Here is an 11,010-nt window from a genome sequence, read left to right on the forward strand (position 1 = left end):
TTTATGAGAATGTTGTAGCAGAACCAAGAAAACTAAAAGAAAAGGGAGTAGAAAATATCTCAAGTTTAGGGAAAAAGTTTTGTTGAACTGTGCTTGTTATAAAATAAATTTTGGTCCAATGGCTTAAGTTACTGAGTAACCAGAGCTGAGAATGTACCCCATATGCAGACTTGAGTCCAAAGGCAACAAGAGTTATGAGCATTGTTGTAGCATGTTAGAAAAATAAATAAATAAATTTTTTTGAGTCCTCTGTCTAAGATATCGAGTAGCCAGGTCTGTTCATGAGCCCCATGTTCAGCCTTGAGTTAAAGATATTTTAGATAAGACTATGTTATGAGTATTGCTACAGCAACTCTGATCTATGCATTGGTTGAGTAATTGGGTATCATCATTGCAAGTGATCGACATTCACATGAAAAATCATTGTTACATTGACGAGGGTTTAGATGAGTAAAACAAAAAACTTTTTGTTGTAGCACAGTTTGAGTATAGTTGTGATTTCTGCTCCCCCATATGTGAATATAGTTGTGCTCTACCCCTGAATTATATACAGGGGATTAAAGTGGCACACACACACCGTGGACATAATGAAGGTTCAGTCTAGAACTAAACTGTTAAGGCTATTTTGAGTGATTAAGAGTGTGATCTGTGGGTGAAAGAATTCTTGCAAATTTGATGACAGAGCTAAGTTATTTTTTGCATGGTTGTGTGATTGAAGTGTTGGTGTGTTGTTATTACTTGAGGACAAGTAACGATTTAAATTTGGGGGTGTGATAACTCTATAAAATGAGAGTTATTATGGCAATTCTACGCTTAAATCAAGATCACTTAGAGAGTAAATAATTTGTTTCTATTGCATTTTTGTTACATTCTGCATAAATAATCATTTTAGTTAGTCTTAATAAGTTTTGCTTGATTTAAAGTAATTTGTGCTCAAACTGTGTGCATAATTGTAGGTTTCCAGAAGCTTATAATTCATGAAAGGAATGCTATGTAATAGGCTTGCAAAAATGAGGAAGAATATGGGCACAAAAGAATTGAGGAAAATCTGGAGCAGTATAGTATTGTAGTTGTTGCTGGAGCAACCATTGTTGTAGCAATCCTGGAACAACAACAGAGAAAACTTAGCGCGGGATATCTGCACGATTGCGATCTGCAGTTTCCTAATCTGACTCGTGCATGCCCTAGGCTTCTGTTTACCCTAGTTTTCAGTTATAAAAAGGGCGTGCATCACATGAAAAGGTGGCGGTGAATTAACATTGAAGAAATCGAGAGGAAAAGAGGGGAAGAGTCAGAATTCAAGGGAAACAAATCTGCACCAGTGAAGAATCCAGCAGATTTACTTGGATTGAATTCTCATCGTTCATTACTTGTTCCCTTCCTTACTCTTTGATTGAACCGATGTATTTCATGACTAATATTTTGTTGTTTGTTTTTCTTTTCCAAAGTATGAACTAAATTTGCTTGTAGTTGAGTGACAAACAATCTTTATGGGTTTTTTACTGTTCTTACAAGTTGCTGCATGATTGTTGTAGCATTTTACTTTAATAGCTTTTGTTCTAATCATTATTTCGGTTGACCAGCCATTTAATGGTTCAAGTTAAGGGAGAGCGCTAAAGGGCCTGTCTTAGTGGAAATTGTTATAGTAATACTTGATCTTAATTTAAGTTTCCTGGATTGAGTTTAACTTGAGTCCTAAAAGGGTCGTACTTGAATTAAGAATTGTGAAGAACTAGACATAGGAATTCACCTTGTAGGGTAGAGAGAGTGGATATTCATAATGCCATACCTTAGGTGGAATAGCAACTGGTCATTGTTAGGGTGCTTAAGGGTATGAGAAGTCCAACAAGAGACAGCTGAGGACACAAAATAATTCTGCCTAGTGCTGTAGGAATTGCTGTAGCAACTGGTGTAAAATTGATTGAAAGCAGTCAACCCATGAAAAGGGTTTGATCATTCAACTACTTCATTCGCATTAAATACATTTACGTAACTTATCTAATCTACTTCTTTACTGTGTTTATTTGTTATTTTCTTATAATTGTTAATTTCGGTAGTAATCAACTTTAACTAGGTTTTTCTTGAAATATAGGTAGATTGCACTATCGTGATTGCTGTAGCATTTCTAGTAACATCAATCCCTATGGAGACGATCTTGAATATTCATCACTTTATTACTTGTTGTGTACACTTGCATATTGGCATCAATAGCAATTGAGTAAAAAATTAACCAACAATAATATTCTATAAATACTTGATATACTTACTATTGTAGTAGTCTTCTTTATTTGGAACTCTTTGATATGTAATCCTACCTAGACGCCAATTTTCTTCTTTATCCCTGCAAAAACATTCTCTAATATTTCATGTAATTTAATCTAATTAATTTTCAATGACTAGACAAATCCTTAATAAAAGGAAATAAATCCCTAATCTCCCCCCTTCGCATCCTTGTAGTCAAAACATAAACCACCAATTTTTTAGTCTTCAAATGGTGTGTGTGGAAGCAATGTAGACCACGAGCAATAACCTGCAAAAAGACAATAAAAACAAAGAACTAACCAAAACAAAATTCATTAGTCATCGTTAGTTCAAGACAGAAATCTCCTTCAATAAATAAATGCTCATGTTTATGATTGAATTGATAAAAATAAACTCTCCCTTTATTATTAAAATCAAGTTCAAATAGGGTTTAAACAAAAAAAAAAAAGAACTACTCAACCCATTTCACAATGCAATAAAAATTAAAATATATTACTCTCTCCTTTTTGGCAAAAGGTGGCAAAGCATGATAGATAACATAAACGAGAAATTGAAATAATATCCTAAACTAGAAAAACTCAAACAGAATTAATAAAGGGGTAAAAAAGTAAAGAAATCATCAAGGGTAATGAACATGTCTAATGTCATCAAGAGTGTGTTCAATGCATTCAACTCGACCCAATAAATCTAAAATTATCTCCCTTTAATAATCCAAGCGCGGTAAAGTAAAGCAAATGGTTTGAATCTAAAAGAGCATTCTTAGTCTGAGTATCTTCATGTTGATCGCCAGCAACACCTAAGGACTTCAACATAGGAAAGGTTGGTTTTATATAAATAGGAAAAGAAGTAAAGACCGCATCTTTTTCAATTAAATTATAATCACGAGATGTCAACACTTAATGAATCAAGGAAGAAAATGGTAATGCACATCTCTCCCCCAAAGACTTCTGCATTCTTTAAAATCAAATCAAAGGCCAACCAGCCAAAGTTGAAAGAAATTCCACCTTCATTTGGAAACAAAACTTTAGCAAATAAAGGGTCCATTATAGCATAATTTTCAATAGGATACCAATTGTATCCCCAATCCAATGTAAAGCTTGATATTTAAAATCAAGCTTAGAAACCAAAAGGTCTTTAGGCCAAGGAAAATACCTCCCTAAAAGTCGAGTAGTGATAGTAGACATGTCCAAGGTATCTGTGTGTTCCTAGATATTGGTATCATCAAAATCCTTACACCCAAACTGTGATAGATTAATGTTGGGTGATTCTATTGCTACAGGTATCAATGTGAAAGTGTACACAATAAGTAATATACTGATGAATATTCAAATTGTCTCTACAAGGATTGATGTTATCGAATTTGCTACAGCAATTTAACAGTGCAATTTCAAACTAAATAAAAATAAAATAATTAATGAAACTAATGAACTAACTAAATTAAAAATGCAAATAATAAAATGCAATAAGGAAAATTCTCAAGCCAAACACAAGGGCAAACTCAATGGGAATATAGTAGTTGAGTGATTAAACTTTTTTCATTGTTTGAGAACCATCTTCTAATTGCTATGCTGTTTGTGATGCTACAGTAACTTCTCTCAGTTTCTTAGCCCACATTTTTTTATTAGTTTCTACTTGCTACCCTTAACACAAAGAAATAAAAGAAATTAGATGCTCAATTAAAATAACAAAAAAGACAAACTAAATAATTTTTGAAAACTAAATTTAATGAGTTAAAAACTTGAAACAACTTCCCTCATTGGATTTCTCCCAATCAACGCTTGATTTTTTGTTCTTCAATTGACTATTCTTAATTGCTCAAACTGGGTCCTTGAGGAATAAATCCTTTTAGGATTGTTCAAAGCAGCACCAATGTAATGCTTCACTCTTTGTCCATTCACCTTGATTCCCTGACTTGTCCTTTCATCTTGAAGCCCAACAACCCCATGAAGATAATTTTGATAAGTTTGAAAGATCTGGACCATCTAGACTTTGATTTTCTAGGGAAAAGCTTTGGTCTTATGTTATAGAGCAAGACTTGTTACAAGAATAATCTTATGCCATTGCTTGGTCCTTTTCTTGTAGATTCTTGTATTTTCAGAGGAAAAACAACCTTAATGCTTCTAGCTCACAAAGCTGTAGCTTCTTTTGCTCTATTGTAGCAAAGATATCCATGTTCAGTTGTTTTATTACCCAATATGCTTTGTACTCCAACTCTAACCGCAAATATCTAGCTTTCCCGTAAACGATTCTGTGTGAGGACATGTCAAGTGGAGTTTTGTAAACCAAAAAGCCAATCCCTTCTATAGGGATTCACCATTTTTTCCAAAATATTTTTTATCGCCCTATTGGACATTTCTGCCTGACCACTTGTTTGTGAATGATATGTTGTGGTAACCTTATGCTTGATCCCATACTTAGCCAATGTTGTAGCAAACATCTTGTTGCAAAAATAGGTTCTTTCATCACTAACTATGGCTTTCGGAATGCCAAATCTTGAGAAAATGTTATGTTGAAGAAACTTCACCATTGCCTTGGCATCATTTGTTGGCAATGTTGTAGCTTATACCCATTTGGATACATATTCTTCAGAAAGTAAAATGTATAAGTTGCCAAAGAAGGATGGCAATGGTGCCATAAAGTCTATCCCCCATACATCAAAAAGTTCAACCTCCAAGATGTTGGTAAATGGCATTTTATGCTTTTGAGAGATGTTTCCTGTTCTTTTGCACCTGTCACAACATTTAACAAACTCATATGTATCTTTAAAAATAGAGGGCCAATAATAACCTGATTAAAGAACTTTTGCTGCTGTTCTGCATCCACCATATGTTGCAGCATGACAGAATTCCAAAGTATTTGAAATTTCCTCATCAAGAATACATTTTTTAATCACATGGTTTGAACACAAGTTGTACAAGTCAAGGTCATCCTACCAATAACTTCCGACATCATAGAGAAATTTCTTCTCCTGCTGGTAGCTTAAATTAGAGGGTAATAATCCACTCACCAAATAATTAGTAAAATCTACATACTATGGAAATTCATATTGTTGCAGTATCTTTGCATGATATATCATCAGCAACTACTCATTAGGAAAAGTTTCTATTATGTCTTGCTTAGTTAGAGTGCTTGCATTTGCTTCCAGCCTTGTGAGATGATCTGCTACTTGATTCTTATTGTCCTTTCTATCCTTGATCTCCGGATCAAACTCTTGTAGTAATAGAATCTACCTAATCAACCTTGGTTTGAAATATTTATTTAAAATCAAGTGATCTGTATAAAAAGTCACTTTGGTGCCAATCAGATAAGGTCTAAATTTATCAAATGCAAAAATAATTACCAATAACTCTTTTTCAGTGGTAATGTAGTTGAGTTATGCATCGGCTAAGGTTTTGCTGGCATAATAAATAGAGTGAAAAACCTTACCTTTCCTCTGCCCTAGCACTACTCCAATAGACTGGTCACTTGCATCACATATCAACTTAAAAGGCATACTCCAATCTGGTGCTACAATAATTGGTGTTGTAACAAGAGCTCTATTTAACTCAACAAAAGCCTTTAGGCAATCCTCATGAAAATTGAAAGGTTTGTCATGCTCCAGCAACATGCACAAAGGTTTGGCTATTTTAGAGAGATCCTTAATTAACCTTTTATAGAATCTTGCATGACTTGAGACACACTAATGCCCTTTACTTAAGTAGGCGGTGAACGTTTTTCAACCACCTCTATTTTTTCCTTATCCGCCTCTATTCCCTTTCTAAAAACTCTAAGGCTTAGGACTATCCCTTTTTGTGCCATGAAATGACTCTTTTCCTAATTTAATACTAAATTTGTCTCCTTACATCTCTTAAGTACATTTTCTAGATTATGCAAACAGCCATCATATGATTCCCCAAAAGCTGAAAAGTCATCCATGAATACCTCAAGTGTTTGCTCGACCATATTTGAAAAAATAGACATTATACACCTCTGGAAGGTTGCTAGAATATTGTACAAGCCAAATGACATTCTTCTAAAGGCAAAAGTTTCACACAGACAAGTGAATGATCCTCAGGTGCTATAGCAATCCAGTTGTAGCCTCAGTATCCATCCAAGAAACAATAGTACTCTTTTCCAGCAAGTCTATCTAACATCTAATCTATGAAAGACAATGGGAAGTTATTCTTCCTTGTGGCTTTGTTTAACTTCCTATAATCCATGCAGACTCTCTATCTAGTTACTGTTCTTGTGGGAATAAGCTCATTTTTTTTCATTTCTTACAATTGATACTCCATTTTTCTTTGGAACACACTGTACTAGGCTTATCCATGAGTTGTTTGATATTGGGTAAATGATTCCAGTGTCAAGCCACTTGATAATCCTTTTCTTTATAACTTTCTTTATAATGAGATTTAATCTTCTCTGTTGCTCTACAGAATTGTTGTAGCAATCCTCCAGGAAAATCTTATGTGCTCATATAGAGTACTACTTCCTTTTATGTCTATCATAGTCCATCAAATAGCCTTCTTGTATCTCCCTAATACATCCACTAAGCTCTTCTCTGGTTCTGCATCCAAGGAAGATGAAATGATTACAGGAAGTGTGTCATTGTCACCAAGATAAACATACTTTAAATGTGAAGTAAAAACTTTAATTCTAAAACAGGAGGTGACTCAATAAAGGGAACAAAATGTTATACTTCTCTGTTTGAAAGATCTAGAGACTCAAAATGCTTGTCAATTCTCACGGTTTGCTTTTCTCCTGACCATGCTATGTCAGCTATTTTAAGATCTTCTTATTCAAGTTCTTCAAATGTCACAGCCTTGATTTTTTCGTTGCCGTAACAATTATTCTGTCTCTCCGCTACAGCAAAATCCACAACACTTATAAAATTACAGTCTTCAATTTCATTAGGACTCTTCATGGTATCTAAGACATTGAATGTAACATACTGATCATTCACATGGATAGTCAATTCTCCTTTTTGTACATCAATTAATGTCTTCCTTGTAGCTAAGAAAGCTCCACCTAAAATTATTGGCATTTCTATATCAACCTCAAAGTCCAACACTATAAAATCCACTAGAAAATTAAATTTATCCACTTTCACATGGATAGTCAATTCTATAAATGATTGGCATCTAAGACATTTCACATGGATAGTCAAAGTCCAACACTATAAAATCCGCTATAAAATTACAGTCTTCAATTTCATTAGGACTCTTCATGGCATCTAAGACATTGAATGTGACTTACTGATCATTCACATGGATAGTCAATTCTTTTTTTTGTACATCAATTAATGTCTTCCCTGTAGCTAAGAAAGGTCCACCTAAAATGATTGGCATTTCTTTATCAGCCTCAAAGTCCAACACTATAAAATCCACTAGAAAATTAAATTTATCCACTTTCACCAATACATCTTTAATCTTGCCTTCTGAATAGGTATGAGATTTGTCAATAAGTTATAAAGTCACTGTTGTTGGTCTAACCTCTCTAACTCACAATTGCTTGAATATTGATAAAGACATTAGATTAATGCTAGCCCCCAAATCACAAAGTGCCTTACCACTATATTTAATTCTTATGGAGCATGGGAGTTGTAAAACTTCATGTATCTTTTAACTTTTGAGGGATCTTATTCTGAAGCATATAACTGCATTCTTTTGTTGGAGCAACTGTCTCAAACTCTCTAAGCCTTCTTTTTCTTGCCAAAATATTTTGAAGAACTTCACATAATTTGGCATTTGTTCTAAGGCTTCTACAAAAGGAATACTAATATGTAGTTGTTTCAATACTTCAAAGAATTTGTTAAATTGCTTGTTTTGTTTTTATTTTTGAAATCTTTGTAGGAAGGGTGGTGGGTGCTTAAATTGTTGTGTTGTAGCAGTTTGTTTGGTTCATCCTTTCAAGACCTTAAGTTAATCACTTTACAATACTTTTTTCCATCTCTTCTTAGATCCTGTGTTGCTGGGTAATCAGCCCTGAGGTTTATTGCTGAGTGTTGTAGCAAACTGTCTAATCTGAGTTTTTAAGTTTCTTAAGGATACAACTTGACTTTGGACCACTACTTCATTCATCACAATATACTCCTTAATCAAAGCTTCAAGAGAACTGAGTTGATCAGTGCTGGTGTTTCTTTGCCCTTGATTTTGCTGGTGAAATTCAGGTGGTTAAGCAAGCCTGTTTTGTTCGCTGGATGCCACAGCATGTTGATTCTGATTGCTCCATGAGAAGTTTAGGTGCTTTCTCTATCCAAGGTTGTACGTGTTTGAGTAAGGATTGTTCTAGTTTTGTCTATTGAAGTTGCCCACGTAATTGACCGAAGTTGGATTTCCAGGATAATTGTCAAATAGATGATCTCCTCCGTAATAAACACAAGATTCCTCAATAATTTGGTTGACAATTACTGGAGCGGCAGTCATAGGCTTCGCCATACTTGTTGATAAGTTAATTAGGCTGATAGAGCTGTCAAGGCATTGATGGCCACTGATACTTTTTATTGGCTATCATTTCCAAAATGGACATTGTAAGACTTAGATAGCAATGCCCCATTTGTTGAAGCATCCACCATCAATCTAGTGCTTAGGTTGAGAACATTGTAGAAAGTTTCCAACTGTATACTGAAAGGAATACCGTGATGAGGACATCCTCTGAGTAATTCTTTGAATCTTTCCTATACATCATACAAGCTTTCATCTTCAAGTTAATGGAAAGATGTGATCTCATTCCTCAATTTTGCATTCTTGGTAGGTGGGAAGCACTTCATCAAAAATTTGCCAGCCAAATCATTCCAAGTAATAATGGAGTCAGGTGGTAAAAAGTTCAACCATGTCCTTACTCGATCCATTAAGGAAAATATGAAAGGTCTGAGCCTTAATACTTCCTGTGATGCTCTGGCAATCTTGAAAGCATCACTTCTAAAAATAATTTAAGATGAAGGTGATGATCTTCTTGTAGCAGCCCATTAAATTGCCCAACTGTTTGAAGCATTTGAAACATCACTAGTTTCAGCTCAAAATTATCAACTTGCACTTCAAGTTTAACTATTTCAGGGTTTATGGCTTGAGGAGTCAACACTGCATAATCACTTATGGCTCTATCTCTATCATTTGTCATGTGGATAATATTATTGTTACTTAGTTGCCCATGATTAATATACCCATTCTGACCTTATTGACCTCCTTGTGCATTAAGTGGTTCTACTACTCCATGAGGGTTCAAATTCCCCATATCTTGCAAATCATCAATGTTTACAACTTTTAAATTCTGATGCTCCTTTCTCAGTCTCCTTACAGTTCTTTTAATTTCTAAATCAAACTAGAATTCAACAGGTTTGTATTTGCACATGCAAAGGTTACTCGAGCACTTCTATCAACAAAGTAAACAGATTAAAATAAAACTAAAAACTAGCACTAACTAAAATTGATTTCACAATCTCCGGCAGCAACGCCAAAAACTTATTGGGTGATTTCTATTGTTATAGGTGTCAACGTGCAAGTGTACACAACAAGTAATATACTAATGAGTATTCAGATTGTCTCTACAGGGATTGATGTTATTAAATTTACTACAGCAATCTAAACAATGCAATTTCCAACTAAATTAAAATAAAATAAAATAATTAATGAAACTAATGAACTAACTAAATTAAAAATGCAAACAACAAAATATAATAAGGAAAACTCTCAAACCAAATACAAGGACAAACTTAATGGGAATACAGTAGTTGAGTGATTAAACTCACTTAATAGTATTTACTATTTTTCTAATTAAGATTCTGTTACTACAGCATCTACTACAATACTAGGCAAAATCCCTCATGCATCCTCAATTATCGCTTGTTGGATATCTAAGATCTAAATGCAACATAATAGTGACCAATTGTTACGCTAACATTGGATATAACATTACACATTCTAGGTTTAAATTAGCCTACAAGGTGAATCTCTATGTCTAGTTCTTCACTAATTTTAGATCAAGTATCGCCCTATTCAAATCGAGATTAACTCAACTTAGGAAACCCAATCTGAAACCAAGTATTGTCTTAATTTGTTCCCCTAAGTCGGACCTTTTTGAGACTTTTTCTTGGCTAGTATCCACTAAATGGGTGATCAGTCGAAATAGGGAATTGCAATAAGTAAAATCAAGACAAAATGCTATAGCAAATACAGAGCAACACACACATATCAGTCAAATAACCATTAAGATTGTGTATCACTTAACCACAATAATGTTTAGTTCATGATTTGCAATAAAACAATAAATAGAATCATTTTAGCCATCAAATACATCCCCATAAATAAATAGAAAGCAAGAAAATAAGATAAAGAGTTGAAATCCACTTAATCTTGCAATCTCTCATTCTTATTCTCTGTGAATTCTCTGTTCAGCCCTTAAATCTCTCTTAATTTATGTTTTTTTCTATTTTTCTCTGTTATTTTTCCTTGAGTGTTGACTCCCCCATGTTTCTTCCATTTTTGGAAACCTTGGATCCCAATCTTTTAGTTATTGCGTGTGAAATCTAGCATGTCATTGCAACAAGGTTGCTGGAGCAACGGCTACAACATCTTTATGGTTCTAGACTTGTTTTAATTCCTATGCAGCCAAGTTTTTTTGTCATCTCTGCAAGTCTGCTGCAACAGTATTTCATCCATAAAACTTGAGCTTTTTGATCACTTACAATCACGACATAATCTGAGCACAAATTGATCTAAAATAAAATTAATTCATTAAAAATAAACTTAAATGTATGCTCATGCAAAATGT

General features: G+C 34.1%; 1 non-coding gene across 1 annotated transcript; it reads left to right on the forward strand.

The window, feature by feature from the left end:
- Positions 1 to 8,873: 8,873 nt before the first annotated feature.
- Positions 8,874 to 8,980, forward strand: LOC112496236 (small nucleolar RNA R71). Its single transcript, XR_003062740.2, has one exon. It is a non-coding gene; the product is annotated as a small nucleolar RNA R71 (small nucleolar RNA).
- The last annotated feature ends 2,030 nt before the right edge of the window (positions 8,981 to 11,010 follow it).

The sequence above is a fragment of the Citrus sinensis genome, chromosome 3 (genome assembly GCF_022201045.2).
Source record: "Citrus sinensis cultivar Valencia sweet orange chromosome 3, DVS_A1.0, whole genome shotgun sequence".
Lineage (NCBI taxonomy): Eukaryota > Viridiplantae > Streptophyta > Magnoliopsida > Sapindales > Rutaceae > Citrus > Citrus sinensis.